Here is a 16,799-nt window from a genome sequence, read left to right on the forward strand (position 1 = left end):
TGGAATTTTCTCGATGTGAACTTTCCAGTGCAGTAATTAGATTTTTAAAATTTCGTTTACTTTGTGTGATTTAAGGGAGATTTCGCTGTTGTTTCTAGCAACTTTTATATTTCATCCCTGCTACCTGGAACGCCATTCTAACACACGCGCTCAACATAAAAATATAGAGAGTAAGAGTTAAAGAGGGAGAGGGAGAGAGAGAGAAAGTGATACATACAACGTCATAGATTAAACTTTCATCTCAGTGTTCTTTACCTATTTTTCATAACATAGATACGTAAAAACACACACAACCACACATACATGACCTGTGACAACAACATACACATTGCTCTCAATCTCTATTCATTTCTCCCCCTCTTCCTCTCTCGCTCTCTCAAACGTATACACGTGCAAGTAAACAATCATTCACATCGTGGTATATTTACAAAACATTGATGGCATAACTACAGAGTTGTATCCCCCAAATTTGGAAGGTCATAACTTTCATAAAAATGAATATTTTTTAATGAAATTTTCTATGCATATATTATTTATTACGTAGATTCCAAATATACAAAAATTGTCGGTGAGGTGAAAGTGTTGTGGAAGGCGGTGGGGTACATTATTCGGAAATTCCACTTAAATTCCTCTTAACTTCCAGGAAAATGAATATTTTTTCATGAAATTTTGTACAAATGAATTTTGAAGGAAACAACTACAGGTTATTTTTGAGAAGCGTTCCCCACTCGGTGGTGTTTTGGAGCAAGTCGTCTATATTTGTTACATTTTTCTCTATTATGTGCTTATGTGCATCCTTAGATTTCTAATGAAGTAATAGGCAGTGAAGAGAAACAGTCATAAGAAAACTTTTAACTACCCCTATTCCTTTCTCCCCCCTCTCTACCTCTTCCTATCTCGCTCTCTCAAAACCATACACGTGCAAGTACACAATCATTCAGTAAAATATAACTCATGTTCGTCAATGTTTTGTAAATTTACCACGATTTTCACTAGGGTGTTAGGATTAGGGTTTTAAGGTCAGGGTTAGGGTCTAGGATTAATGTTACGGTTACGTTTTTTAGGGTCAGGGTTAGAGTTAGGGTTAGGGTTTAGGGTTAGTGCTAAGGTTAGTGTTAGGATTAGGTTTAGGATTAGGGTTGGGTAATCGTGCGGGTGTTAATCTGAAAAATTACAGATATGTGAAAAGTACCGACCCTGCCATCTATTATAACTTTTGTTGTTCTGTTTAATATATACATAGATTATGCCTCCAAAGAAGAGAGTTTGCTGGGGAAAGACAGCAACCGGTTTCAAATGACAGCCACAGACTGCAGCAATTCACCACATTCCAGTAGCTACTTTGAACATAATGCAAAATGGTGCATCAACACCTTCTGCCCAATCTGATAGAATTCTGGCAAAACTGTTTAGCAACAGATCGCCAGCAATTGCTTCATCACAAATTGCCATCCTTGCTCCTGTGAAAAGGGATTACCCTGTTATGTATAATCAGGGCAGCGCAAAAAGTTGTTTTGCACAAGCATTTCTATAGCCAATTACACGGATGAAATTTACGTATGCTTAATAATTTTACGCAAAACAGCCTTCAGACTTTCCCTATTAATTTCATCGTCTTTTGAATTATGAACATATTTACATCATAAGGGTTTTTTCGTTGTAAGGCTTTCTTTTTTAGTTGATTTTCAGCTAGCAAGACTTATCGTAGATGGCATAATAAGTCACGCTCGGACAAGGTTGGGTTATACTGCTAGTATATATATATAAATATATATATGTGTACTTCCCGAGCGTTAAACTAATACATCCATTTGTTGTTTACACCACCTGTCTTCGTCTGTTGTTTTTTCGTAAAATTCTCCCATATATATATATATATAGTAGAGAGTCTGATAGAGTAGAAAATCGGTGTTACTTCCAATGCACCACTTAACCTAAACTCTTGGCTATCTGCATTCTCGAATTAGAACCTTGGGAAGCATTGAAAGTCCACTCCTCTGGAAACCTGGTCAAAGTAGTGCGTAACTCTTGCGAAGAGAAACATACAATACAGTTATGAAGACGAAGAATGACTATATAGCATATATAGCAACTGTGCCGACTACATCATCTCGGGCAAGGACGATGTACTACAATAGCTTGGGTTTCAAAGGCCAACAGCTATTTAACTGTCTGCCGAAGCATCTGAGGAGCCTCCATGGAGTGGATGTAGACATTTTCAAACGTGAACTTGATCTCCGGCTCGCCGAGATCCCGGATGAGCCAATATCTAGGCAAGAAACTCAAAACAGGGCAGTAACATCGAACTCCATCCTTCACCAAACGCCGCTCCGACAAAGATGGAAAAGTAGAAAGATGATTCCAATGGCGGTGCTCCAGCATGGCCACAGTCATTGGACTGAAACATATAAAACAATAAAAGAATAAAATAATATCATTATTATTAGTTACAGTAAGGCGGCGAGCTGGCAGAACTGTTAGCACGATGGACGAAATGCTTAGCGGTATTTCGCCCGTCTCTATGTTCTGAGTTCAAATTGCGCCGAGGCTGACTTTACTTTTCATCCTTTCAGGGTCGATAAATTAAGTACCAGTTGAGTACTGGGGTCGTTGTAATCGACTATCCCCCTCCCCCAAAATTTCAGGTCTTGTGCTTATAATAGAAAGGATTATTATTAGTTACAATTGCTTCGGTATTAATCTGCTTTTAATGTCAATGTATGTAAATGATTCCACGCGAAAAGGTCTTATAATGTAAGAAAGCAGTCTTGATGTTAGTCTGTTGAAGTATCACTCCACTATAATCAATTGGAGCTAATAATAAAAATGTGCTAAATTCACTCTTCGCCTTTTTAGTTCTCTACACATACAAACTTATGTATGTGGCTGTGTGGTAAGAAGCTTATTTCCCAACCGCATGGTTCCAGGTTCAATCCCACAGCGTAGCACCTTGGGCAAGAGTCTTCTACTATAGCCACGAGCCGACCAAAGCGTTGTAAGTGGATTTGTTAGACGGAAACTGAAAGAAGCTCGTGATACATACTCGCGCGCGCGCACACACACACACACACACATGGCTATAGGTACATATTTTCTTGCAGGAAACCAGCGTATCCTATTGGAAAGAAACATTGTTTGCATAGACGAACTCACCAATCCATTCTCATCCCACGTCTCGCTCATTTTCTCTTCATTTTCTTGATTGTTATTTGTTTCCATAGTTTCTCTAAGGTTGTCCTATCTTGCATATATCCATTTATTATATTTATTGATATTTGCTACAATTTTTCTGCTTATTAATTCATTTACAAGTTTTATGACTATACAAACCACACACTATATATATATATATATATGTATACATATTTTTATTGTTTTCTCTGTTTTCTCTTTCTATCTCAGTGTATCAATGTTTTTAATCACCGATTGACTGGTTATGAGTTAAAGTCGTCTGAGCAACCGGAAGTAGTAATCTCAGCGGTCCACTAATCCATCAGCCAGCCTGGAAAAACTCGTGAGTGATTTACGAAATTAAAAATTTAATTGGTTTCAGCAGATTTCTTTCTTTTGTTATTCTTGTAGCTTGTTTCGTTCAAGTTATTTTATTTTAGTACTTATTTATTTTTGCGTAGTGCATCTTATGCAGTTTTTAATGTTTTGTAGCTGTATATATATATATATATATATATATAATTTTTTCATAATTAAGCAGCAAGTTATCGAAATATCTTCTAAATATATCTTCAGTTGTGAAGAAGAGGCAACATGATGAGTTCTTAATTAGGCATGTAAATCGTAATGTAGGTGATGGAAGGGAGAATGATAGAGGTAGTCGGTGGTAGTAGAATGAGATTGCATAACATTAATGTTTTTTTTCTCAGGCAACCTCTGTGAACAAGGTGGAAAGTAATCGTCAACCAGTAAGCAAACTCGGTTAATATTATTCTTCTTTTAATATTATTCTTCTTTTAATATTATTCTTCTTTTAATATTATTCTTTACCAAGGCGGAGAGCTGGCAGAAATGTTAGCAAAATGCTTAGCGGTATTTCATCCTTCTTTACGTTAATGCCTTTCTACAATAGGCACAATGCTTGAAGTTTCGGGAGCCGGTGTAAGTCGATTACAGTTTTCAACTGGAACTTGTTTTATCGGCCCTGAAAGAATGAAAGGTAAAATGGATTTCGGTGGAATTTGTACTCGGAACGTAATGACGGACGAAATGCCGCTAAGGATTTTATCCGGCGTGCTAACGATTCTGTCAGCTCGCAATAATATTAGTAATAATAATAACAATAATTTATTAGCCACAGGGGCGTATATGAGGGGGACATCAGAAGGACAGACAGCAATTTGTGTGGGGATTTACATAAAGGATAGGAACGAAGAAATGGAAAAGAAGGTGAAATGCAATAAAAGTATACACAGTATACAAAGGATGTGATAGCATAAATGATGCAGTCCTTATACAGCTAGGGCCAATCAAAGAACTCCACAGATCCAGGATTACCCTGACCACCAAAGGTACAAACCCTCTCTCTCCTGCTCTCCAATGTATAGGAGCATATTTAGAGTAGGGTCATTCACTCTAATTATCTTTGCATTCAGGAAATCCCACAAATTTCTGCCAAGGTTTATGCACCCCTCACACCACCCTCTTTTCCGGCCTATAAGCTAATGTTTGACTGTAAAGTATTTCACATGTGTAATTTTCGCCATTCTCAAACACTTTTCAAATATTCACTGGAAGTCAGCTTTTCTTTCTCCATCATCATCACTTTCCTCTCCAAGTGGAACATGAAGTCAGTAAAGAATTGGCCTGTTTTTAGTTCTTTTATTCTTTTCCACAATGAAATCTCTTTATCTATAGCCACCTTAATGATAAGAAACTGCTTTTCTTTCGTGGCCAAAAATAGCCAAAGGCGATTTTCGCAATGGAATTGACCGTAACCAGGTTCGTTGCAATAGCTGTTCGACATAATCACAAAAGTCAAGAATGCTTGGACATCGAAAACAATATATACAGAACGGTTTCGTTGCTCTGCGCCATCTGACATCTCGATGAGGGCCTGAAATGCATTCGACCCTCCTTTATTGCTTGAATTCCGTCCTTGTTTCCGATCATTTCTAGTGAAGCCTGTGCTATTCTTGAACTCATACATCCTCCTCCTTCTCGCAAATACAGCTATGACCAACGCTAGATTTTCATTAGTTATAATGTGAAAGCAAAGCCGAAAGATCTTAGCCTATCCCACTGGAAGCATCCTGGCAACTCTTATTATTTTTTGATGGCGCTCTTGTCGCCCCAAGCAAAAGTGTCAATCTTAGCAATCGACCAGTTATAGTCTTTATTACTGTTACTTTATTACAGCTGTGTAAACGGAGGTGGTGGTGGTGGTGGTGGTGGATGCTTAATACCGCAAAAGCTGGTAGACTATTGAGCTGGTAGTGACAGTGATATCGTTTTTATTTTGTTCTGTCACTCGTCCTTGTTGTTGTTATTGTTGATGCTGATAATAATTCTATTTTTCTCAGCTTCGGTTGCGTTGTTCAAATTCTTCTCAGCTGCAGTGTGTCTTTATTTGCTATACTGGAAACGCACCTTGCTTCTCAATCATGTCTTTGTGGGAGTGAGGGGGAGAATAGTATTTGCATCGTTGATTGACAGAAATAAGTAGTCAATTCCAAGGAAAATAGCAGACTCCCCTCACAGCACGTGTTTTTTATTATTATTCTCCCTTGATAACTGGATGTCAAATTTGACACCACATTTAAAGTTTTGATATATATATATATATATATATATATATATATATATATATATATATATATATATATATATATATTATATATATGTGTATGTATGTTTACATATGTGTATGTATTTGTATGTATTTGTGTGTGTGTGTGTGTGTGTGTGTGTGTGTGTGTGTATGTGTGTGTGTGTGTGTGTGTGTGTACCCCAGTGAAAGTTGGGCGAAGGAACAGAGAATCAATACATCCTATTTCTACGTTGTGAGTGATTTCGGAAGAAAAAATGGCACAAAATTTAATATTAACAAATTCTCGAAAGGGGAAAATAAACAACAAATATTTTCGAAGCAAATGGAGCAGGGTGAAACGCGTTACATCCAGGCTGGAACAAATATATAAAAATAATAGCAACAACAAGAATAATAATGATGATGGTTTCAAATTTTGGCACAAGGCCAGCAAGTCGGTGGGAAGGGATATGTCAATTACATTGATCTTTGTGTGTGTGTGTGTGTGTGTGTGTGTGTGTGTGTGTGTGTGTGTGTGTGTGTGTGTGTGTGTGTTTGTGTGTGTGTGTATGCTTTTGGTATGTGTGTCCATGTGTCTTTGTATTTGTGATTGATCCCAGTACCGTTTGACAACCGGTGTTGGTGTATTTACGTTCCCGTAACTCACCAAAAGAGACCGATAGAATTAATACCAGGCTTATTAAAGAAAAAAAAAAGTACTAAGGTTGATTTGTTCGGCTAAAATTCTTCAAGGCGATGCTCCAGCATGACCGCAGTTATTTGACTGAAACAAGTGAATGATAAATGGTTCAGATAGTTAACTACCTTCATTCAAAAATAAATACGAAAGCCCCCTTATCCAGCAGCAATAATATGTTATACAATTATATGTTATACGAGCTCGCCTGAGAAAAAGTTGTAGGGAAATGAAAATTATGTGACTCCCAGGGCTATGCAAATTCATGTTACTAGAAAAACAAGATATCCAAATTTTATACACTTGTCAATTTGGCATGCCCAATATATTTAACTTCTCAGCAAAGAATGTCGAAAAAGATAGAAAAACCTAAAAAATACTGGTAACTGTGCAGAAACCTAGTAATTGAAATATCACAAAATGTGAATTTTGCACAAAAAAAAAAAAAAACAGTCCTTCTAATTATAGAAAAATCGAAAAACTGTCAGGAAAGCTTTCCATGTGTGAAGTTTAGAAAATTGTCGTTTCAAGAAGCGCTTCTAATCTGTGGAATATATCGATAGGATTTAAAAAGAGGAAAAGTATACGCGAAGGAGGAGCTAACACAATTTTTTTTTATCCCTAGTCTTATAACACCTTCAGTAGTGCATGCATACTTAAAACAGTACAGTATTATAAAATAAGAATAACAATAACAATAACAGCAATAACAATAACAACAGCAATAATAATAATAATAATAATAATAATAATAATAATAATAATAATAATAATAATAATAAGAAGAAGAAGAAGAAGAAGAAGAAGAAGAAGAAGAAGAAGAAGAAGAAGAAGAAGAAGAAGAAGAAGAAGAAGAAGAAGAGTTTCAAATTTTGGCACAGGTCCAGCAGATTTTGAGGAGAGAGGAAGTCGATTATCTCAACCTCAGTGATTAACTGGCGCTTATTTTATCAACCCTGAAACGATGAAAGGCAAAATCGACCTCGGTAGAAATTGATTTCAGAAGGTAAAGACGGAAAGAATGCTGCTAAGCATTTTGTTGGGCGCGGTAATGATTCTGCCAGCTCACTAACTTCATCATCATCATAATAACCTGGCAGTGGTTCTCATGGCTTCTCATCTTAACTGACTAAAAGTGTTATCAAGTACATTCTTTTGCCTTGGTATATAAAAAAATGAGCTACAGCAAATATTCTACTGAATACCACAGATTTGCCTGTCAGTTGTTTGACCTTAATCAGTTGTGCATGTTTCTTAGTGGCTGACAATATGTGCATCTCTGATCATGAGCAGAAGTAGTAGGGGAGCATCATAACCGTGTGTCGAGAGGAATTCTTTGGGATTTGCATAATTCACCTCTGGAAACATGGGTGTTTTGCTCAATATCTCTAAGCAACCCTTATTCAGGGACATTCTGTGCGGGTTGGGCTACTCGACCTGAAGACAGTTCTAACTCCACCTGCAAGGTCATGCGTTTTTTGTCTTGACATAAGATCACCATGTCACGCACATATGGTTGTGATGCATGTGCCTGGTGTACCCTCATCAGACGGGTAGTCATGATGGGTATAATAGGCTTCGTATATTTTACCCCAGTGTTACTTTGATGGCATGCACTGCTCTCTCACTTAATAATAATAAATGTCCCGGTGCAATACCAATGCTTTGATGCAATATCAGGCACTAGCTCTCATGGCTTCTGATCTTAACTGATTGAAAGTGTTATCATTTACATGTTTTGTCTTGTTATACAAGATGGGCGACAGCAAATATTCTGCTCAATAACATAAATATACTTGTCAGTTGTTTGACCTTAACCCTTTGTGGCTGACGATGTGTGCGTCTCTGATCAAGGATAGAGGTAGTGGGAGAGCATCATAACTATGTGTAATAATAATAATAATAATAATAATAATAATAATAATAATAACAATAATATTAATAATAACGATAATAATAATAATAATATCAAAATGATTGAGGTAACTCCTCCTGAAGATATAGAGTCAAAATTAAAAAAAAGTGCCATTGTTATCTAGTGAACGATATTTTGACATCTTGTGTGTCTTCAACTGGCTCAAAAAATAAATTTGTCAAGCTACTTCATTTTGGTTAATATATAAAGGATTGAAGTAACTCCTTTATATATCAACTAAATTGAAGTAGCTTGACAAATTTATTTTTTGAACCAGTTGAAGACATACAAGATGTCGAAATATCATTCACTAGAAAACAATGGCACGCTTCTTTTAATAATAATAATAATAATAATAATAATAATAATAATAATAATAATAATAATAATAATAATAATAATAATAAAGACCAAAACAAAGAAAAAGAAAAATACTTACACGAGCTAAGCCGCTTTCTTAATTGCGGGAAGATCAAGCCAAAAATAAAAAAATAAAAAAGAAAGAAAGAAGGGTGGCGGGCAAAGAAATAATACATAATGAGCAGAATACGGTAAGTAACTGCAAAATATATGGTAATAGGAAATAAGCAATAAATATTGTCTCTGGGTACTAAGTCATGGTCAAGGAAAAATATTCTATGGACATATAAAACTCCCAGTTTTTATATATCTACAGACATGTGGATTATGCAATACCAATAGGAAAGTGATTGTGTCGGCTTACTCCGGAAAAGGTCAAAGAAAATAACAATGCAGTCATACTCTGAGATATGCCAATACACAGAAATAGAGAGATTAGGGATAATCGACCAGATATTACTGATAAGGTCCACCAAGCAACTATATAATTGACATATTAATCCCACCAAGAAATGATGATAGAGAAACTATCGAAACAGAAAGATCTAGAAATAGAAAAAACACGAATGTGGAGCTTGAGAACAAAAACAATCCCTTTAATAATAAGTGTTTTGGGAATTTTACAAACAAATGCATAACACAAGCCCCAGGACTTACAAATATTCTTTGCTACTCTAGGCACAAGGCCGAAATTTTCGGGGAGGGGCCAGTCGATTAGATCGATCCCAGTACGCAACCGGTACTTAATTTATTGACCCCAAAAGGATGAAAGGCAAAGTTGACCTCGGTGGAATTTGAACTCAGAACGTAAATACAGAAGAAATGCCACTAAGCATTTCGCTCGGCGTGCTAACGTTTCTCATTTCTTTATTGCCCACAAGGGGCTAAACATAGAGGGGACAAACAAGGACAGACAAAGCGATTAAGTCGATTACATCGACCCCCAGTGCGTAACTGGTACTTAATTTATCGACCCCGAAAGGATGAAAGGCAAAGTTGACCTCGACGGAATTTGAACTCAGAACGTAAATACAGAAGAAATGCCGCTAAGCATTTCGCCCGGCGTACTAACGTTTCTGCCAGCTCCACGCCATGGACTTACAAATATTTATTACATACGGGAAATAGTACTGCCAGGCACCGCACACATCTTACCTAGAACATTCTCTATACAGTGAAAGTAGTAGTAGTAGTAGTAGTAGTAGTTCTAACAAAGGCACAAGGCCTATGATCTGTGAAGACAGGACCTAAGATCGATAGATATTGATTATACTGCCGATCCCGCTACTTGATTGGTAAAGAATAATCGTTGCTTTTCATTTTTCATTAGGGTTCATTCACACACACAATAAAGAGTGCTACAAAAAAAAAAAAAAAGGTTTTACTGGAAATGTAGGGATGCAGAGAGTTCAATAAGGATGAGTGATGAGGCAAAAATATTACACGTTGTACAAATGGAAGTAATTAAAATGCGATCCAAATAAATACACATAAGTAGACTAGTAAACACAAACCCACACACACACGCGCACACACACATACACACACACACATATACACACACACAAACACACACATACACACACATATATTTATATGTGTATATATAAATACATCGTTCTTGTACATGCATATATGTATGCTCATACATACATACATACATACATACATACATACATACATACATACGCACATACATATATACGTATATACAGACATACCTACATACATACATATATACGTACATACATACGTACATACATACATACATACATGCATATACATATGTGTGTGTACATTGATAGTGTTGTTTTCACGAACAAAAACAAAAGCACTATTGTATTTAGAATACAAAATGTAACACATACACTTTAACTGGGTTGATGTCGTTTTAGACATTGATCGTCAGCATCTCGCATTTTTATTGTTATCAGGTTATAACAATTCAGGCGTCGTTATCGCAATATTGATAATTGTAAACTAACTTCTTATTGCCTTAGAGAAGACCGTTTGTTCTGTTAAAAAAGACTCCCATTTGGTATGGACCCATATACATCCCTGTATGTCTAAATACGTGCATATATGAACAATTTTGACACGTACCTATAGAGCAGATATGTGTACCTAAATTTCTATTCTCCCGGGCCGACTAAAGGTAATGAATTTGCTAGAGAGAAACTCAAAGTAACTCTCTTACCCACAATTCTAGAAACAATGAGGTATATAACACTATTATTCAAGATTTACCTGTGCTCATTAGGAACCATAAAATAAACCAAATTCTATATACACACAAGTTTTTCAAAAGTAAAAAGAAAAAATTAACAAAAGCAACCAGAATCACATGCGAAACTGTACCCAGCAAGAACGGAACTGAGAGTTTAAAATTGCGGGCAATCTGACTCCGGAACATGTGCTAAATTATTGGAAGGTTCGGAATTTCCCTTTGAAGGTTTTCTCCAACAAAATTTCCGTGCATTTTTGTCTATGTTAGAGTTCATCAATCACGTAGTGAGGTCGATATAAGCAGCTAGTCTCCTCCTCCTCCTCCTCCTCCTCCTCCTCCTCCTCCTCCTCCTCAAATTTCTGACCTTTATGAGAAACAATGTTGGAAACCACCACCACCACCATCATCACCATCATCACCATCATCATCACCATCATCACCATCATCATCATTATCATCATCATCATCATCATCATCATCATCATCACCATCATCATCATCATCATCATCACCATCATCATCATCATCATCATCATCATCATCATCATCGGCAGCAGCAAAGCAGCACGTGATTGAATCGTTAGCACACCGGTCAAAAATGCTTAGCGCTATTTCTTTCTGTTTACGATCTGAGTTCAAAACACCACCGAGATCGACTTCACATCTGATAAGTACCACTTGCGCACTGGAGTCGATGTAATCGACTCGCTCCTCTCCACAGATTTCATTCCTTGTGCTTTTAGTATAAAGGATTAAAATAATATTAATATCAACAGCCTCATCATCATCATCATCATCATCATCATCATCATCATCATCATCATCATCATTATCATTGCAATCATCATGTTTATGTTTGAAGGGTTGATAATAATGATGCTAAATGTGATGATTATAGTGGCGTTGAGTATAATGATGTTAATATTGACTGAATAATATATTGGAAGTATAATGATAAACTTTTCTTTTTAATCGATTCCTTGCTCCCTTTTTCCTCTCTCAGTCTTATAACCCCTTCCATCAATCCTGTTCTTAAGATTAAGCTGGGAAACGTATGTTTGTTTGCTTGTGTGTATGTGTGTGTGTGCGTGCGTGCATGTGGGCGTGCATGTGTGTGCGTGTGTATAAATATATATATATATATATATATATATATATATATATATATATATATATATATATATATGTATGTATACATATATACAATATATGTGTGTGAGCGTGTGTGTGTGTGTGTGTGTGTAAGCGTGTATAAATATGTATATATATATATATATATATATATAATACATATAATATATATAATTTATATATATATATATATATATATATATATATGCATAAAATATTATATATGTATATATATATATATATATATATATATATATATATATATATATATATATATATATATATATATATGATATACATATATATATTATTTATAATATGTAATATATATACATATATATGAACTTGAATGTATGTATCTGTATGTGTAAGTCTGCACGCGTGTATATATATATATGAGATATATATATGTGCAAAAGTACACACATTTACGTGCATATGCATATACATACATACATATGCATAACATACATACGTACACACACACACACACACACACACACACACACACACACACACACATATATATATATATATATGCAATGCTAAAAGAAAAGGAAAATAAAATCCGCTAATCCATTTTCATTGAATACAAAGCTATTACTCAAGATGCATATGATTTTGTGTTGTGCGTGAGAAAGAATGCAAGATGGATGATGACGAATGGAACAACACCAACAAATGCGGCTACAACAATAGCAATAACAACTACTGCAACAAACAACGTTTGTTGATTCGATATGATAATAGTAATAGAAGGAAAAAAAGGGGGTCATGTTTCCTGACGCTTTGTAGAAATATATATTTTAATAGACGGATTTCCACTAAGAACCATATAATTAACAAGGAAAATACGGCCAGCAAAATGATGGACATTGATCGTCTGCAAACAACCAAGTATTAGAAATGAAAAACGATCGACATATTCTGACAGAAGGAACTGATGGAAAAAAAAATTGACGATGAAGGAGAACACAGAAGTGAATTTAAATCAAATAAATACCCTTTAAAACAGCTTTCCATGCATGAGAATTTATAACATCGTGCACCAAACAAACTTGTGCATTTTCATACATATTTTATTATGCGCATACGTACATGTACATGCACAGACACGTATATGTATGTGTGTGTGCGTGTGTGTGTATATATATATATATATATCTATATGTGAGAACTATTTGCTATGACCCTATGTATGTGTGTGTATGTGTGTGTGTGTGTATGTGTGTGTGTGTGTGCTTGTGTATCTATGCAAATACACACCTGAATATACATGCGTGTGTATCTTTATATTTTTATCTTTTACTTCTTTCAGTCACTAGACTGCGGCCATGTATATAATTACGCGTTCGCACACACATACACAGACATACGTATTTGTATGATTGTGTATGCATATATATATATATATATATATATATATATATATATATATACTTGATGTGTGTGTGTAAGAGACTGAGAGAGAGAAAGAGGGAGAAAGAGAAAGTGTGTGCGTGTGCGCGCATACAAAGAAAGACTATCCAGTTAATATACATCCATTTTTAAGGTGGCGAGCTGGCTGAAACGCCGGGAGAAATGCTTAGTGGTATTTCGTCTGTGTTTGTTCTGATTTCAAATTCCGCTGAAGTCGACTTTGCCTTTCATCCTTTCGAGGTCGATAAATTAAGTTCCAGTTGCGTACTGGGGTCGATCTAATCGACTGATCCCCTCCCCAAAACTTTTGGACCTTGTGCCTAGAGTAGAAAAGAATATATACATACATACACACATACATATATAGAGAAACAGAGAAAGAGATGTCTGTATGTATGTATGTATATGCATGTGTGTGTGTGTGTAGCATGCACGAAACACGAACGTTGAAGATACTTCTTTTGCAGCCATGAGGTCTGAGCAAATGGCATTTTCACTAGCCTGGAGTCGGTGCACGCGCGCACGCGCGCACACACACACGTACACACACACACACACACACACACGTACACACACACACACACACACACACACGTACACACACACACACGTACACACACACGTACACACACACGTAAATCGGACAGGCTTCTTTCACGTTCCGTCCTCCAAATCTACTTACAAGGTCCGAGACTAAAGTAGAACACACTTGCCCAAGAAGTTGCGCTGAGGGACTGAACCCAAGACCACGTAGTTGGATAGCAAGCGTGTTAACCACACAGCTGCGCCTGTGCCTATAAAACTGAGAAAAGCTGAAGGCGTCTTTTTTTTGTCCTTTACTGTTTTTCACTTGGCTTTTACAAACCCCTCCCTTCGATTAAAACCAATTCTGTTTTCGGTTGAAGAAATATAGCCTCATATATTTACATGCTGCCTGTAGAATAGAATTTCATGTCTGGCAAAGAAAACCGTTTTATTAACCGTATATAATTGATGTACACCACCACCCAGCCCAACCTTGACGAACCCCCTATTTCATTAAACGTGTCAACATTAATATACATTGATTAATGTTCTTTTGTTTAGATCTATTTGGATAACTAATTTATGGCAGAGAAAACTGGAGCCATTTTTACTTTAATTTTACTTATGTCAGCTATTAATATCTCGCCTCTGAAACAATAGATTTTTCTATGGGTATACTATTCTTTAATTTCAATCAGGCTTTCTTATATTTTTCAGACCGTTCTTACGTTTATTATTTAGTTAAAATAATTTTAGCTTTCGACTTTTACGATCCCAAAGGGTTTTTCGACACAATATTTACATGCTGTAATTTATAGCTTTATGTGTGTACTTCGAGGTTTTCCTAGAAAGAATTAAAAATTTTTACTTAACATTAAGAATCATCAAACTTTTAGGGGAGGCGTTAAACAAACTTATTCGTTTATATCTCTTCACAAAGAACAAGGCGATGTAAACGAAATGATATTTATAGTGCGCGGTGGTGGTGGTGGATCATGCGAATCCCATAATCCATTGCTTTGTTAAGACTCTGCTCGAAAACATTTGAAGCAATGATTCATTATTTAGTCACAAGGTCAGCAATTTTGAAGGGAGGGAGTGTAGGCAACACCGTCAACCCCCGTACTTCATTGGGGAAAATATTCAGTCTAGGAGGGAAAGTTGTTTAGTTGACCACAGAATATTAACTGAAGAGGTAAAGTAACAAAGCTGTGCATTAAAAGTACATTTACTCACGTACTCAACAGTTTTTTTCCATCCTATCACCCTTTTATCCTATGGTCTATGGTACAATATATATTTGAACATGCAAGGGGAGTACTGAAAGGTTCCTCCTTTGGGTAAAAGAAAATACAGGAGTATCAGTTAATCATGATTTTATTCAAACACTTATTGCAACAATTCTTCATTTTTTCTAAGCCCTGTAAAAGAACTCCGATGGTTGGGCTTCCAGCCAGCCCCTTTCGTGATACCCTTAAAGCCAGTAACTTTTCAGCACCCTTCCTACTTATTTCACAAGAGTAATTTGGATCCTTATTTTAGTCATTCGATCAAATGTCTCAGATTTAGTGAATAGATATAAATTTTTGGTTTGGGGATGAAATATTCTTTTCTACTCTAAGCACAATTTTTGAGGAGTGGGGCCAGTCGATTACATCGACCCCAGTACGCAACTGGTACTTAATTTATCAACCCCGAAAGGAATTTGAACTCAGATTGTAAGACAGACAAAATACTATTAAGAATTTCTCCCGGCGTGCTAACGTTTCTGCTAGCTCGCCGCCTTTGTGGATGAAATAATGAACTACCAGATGTAATGCAGGCTTTTCCATGTGTATCTGAGCAGAAGTAGTTATTCTATGTACCACACTTCATTAACTTGACCAAATCCTCTTGATGGTTAGCATTTCATAAATGACAATCGTCCCACATCAGTTGAAGAATCATATCACATCCATTTGTCCCGCTTGTCTCAACAGAAATCGTTGATCAGTGATGTACAAGAAAGACTTAGCACGACTAGAGTAAAGTACGTCCTTGCCAACCCACTCGTTACAAGCATATATATATATATATATATATATATATATATATATATATATATATGCATGTATATATATATGTATATATATACACATATATATGTATACATATATATACATATATATATATAAATAAATATATATTTATACACACACACATACACACACACACACACACACACACACACACACACACACAAACATATATATATATATATATATATATATATATATATATATATATATATATATATATATAACAGTTTAGCTACGTGTATTAAATATCCGAAGAATTTACTGGTTTATAGTACATATATATATATATATTCTTTATTATTACTTATTTTCAAAACCTGTAAACGATTAGCTATAGTTTGAATGACATGCTATGATTCTCTTCCAAATACTAAATCACTTTCGGCTAGTGGCGTATTCGGGTTACTCTTGTTATGAATCGCTTGTATATGTGATTTTCACACATTTGAAAGTATTTTCATTGCTTCATTTACATTTTCAGATTTTTTTTATTACATTAACACTCTAAAGACATCACTTTGTACAAAAGTTCCAAGCATAATTAAACATATTTCACTATTCTACTATGTACTCATCCAGAGACACATTTCTGTTATCTGCTTGATTGGTTTTCACGGTTTCAGTTTTATTGATATTTAATTGTAAACCCTATATCATCAAGCTCGTATACATTTATGTGTATTTTC

General features: G+C 35.6%; 1 non-coding gene across 2 annotated transcripts in view; it reads left to right on the plus strand.

Annotated features, from left to right (window-relative positions):
- LOC106883135 (uncharacterized) overlaps window positions 1-16,799 on the plus strand; it is a 274,310-nt gene that overhangs the window by 254,037 nt on the left and 3,474 nt on the right. For both annotated transcript variants that reach the window (XR_016244244.1, XR_016244245.1), the window contains exon 2: window positions 3,403-3,514. This is a non-coding gene — a transcript (uncharacterized LOC106883135). The remainder of the gene's footprint in view (window positions 1-3,402; window positions 3,515-16,799) is intronic.

The sequence above is a fragment of the Octopus bimaculoides genome, chromosome 1 (genome assembly GCF_046866305.1).
Source record: "Octopus bimaculoides isolate indiv1 chromosome 1, ASM4686630v1, whole genome shotgun sequence".
Lineage (NCBI taxonomy): Eukaryota > Metazoa > Mollusca > Cephalopoda > Octopoda > Octopodidae > Octopus > Octopus bimaculoides.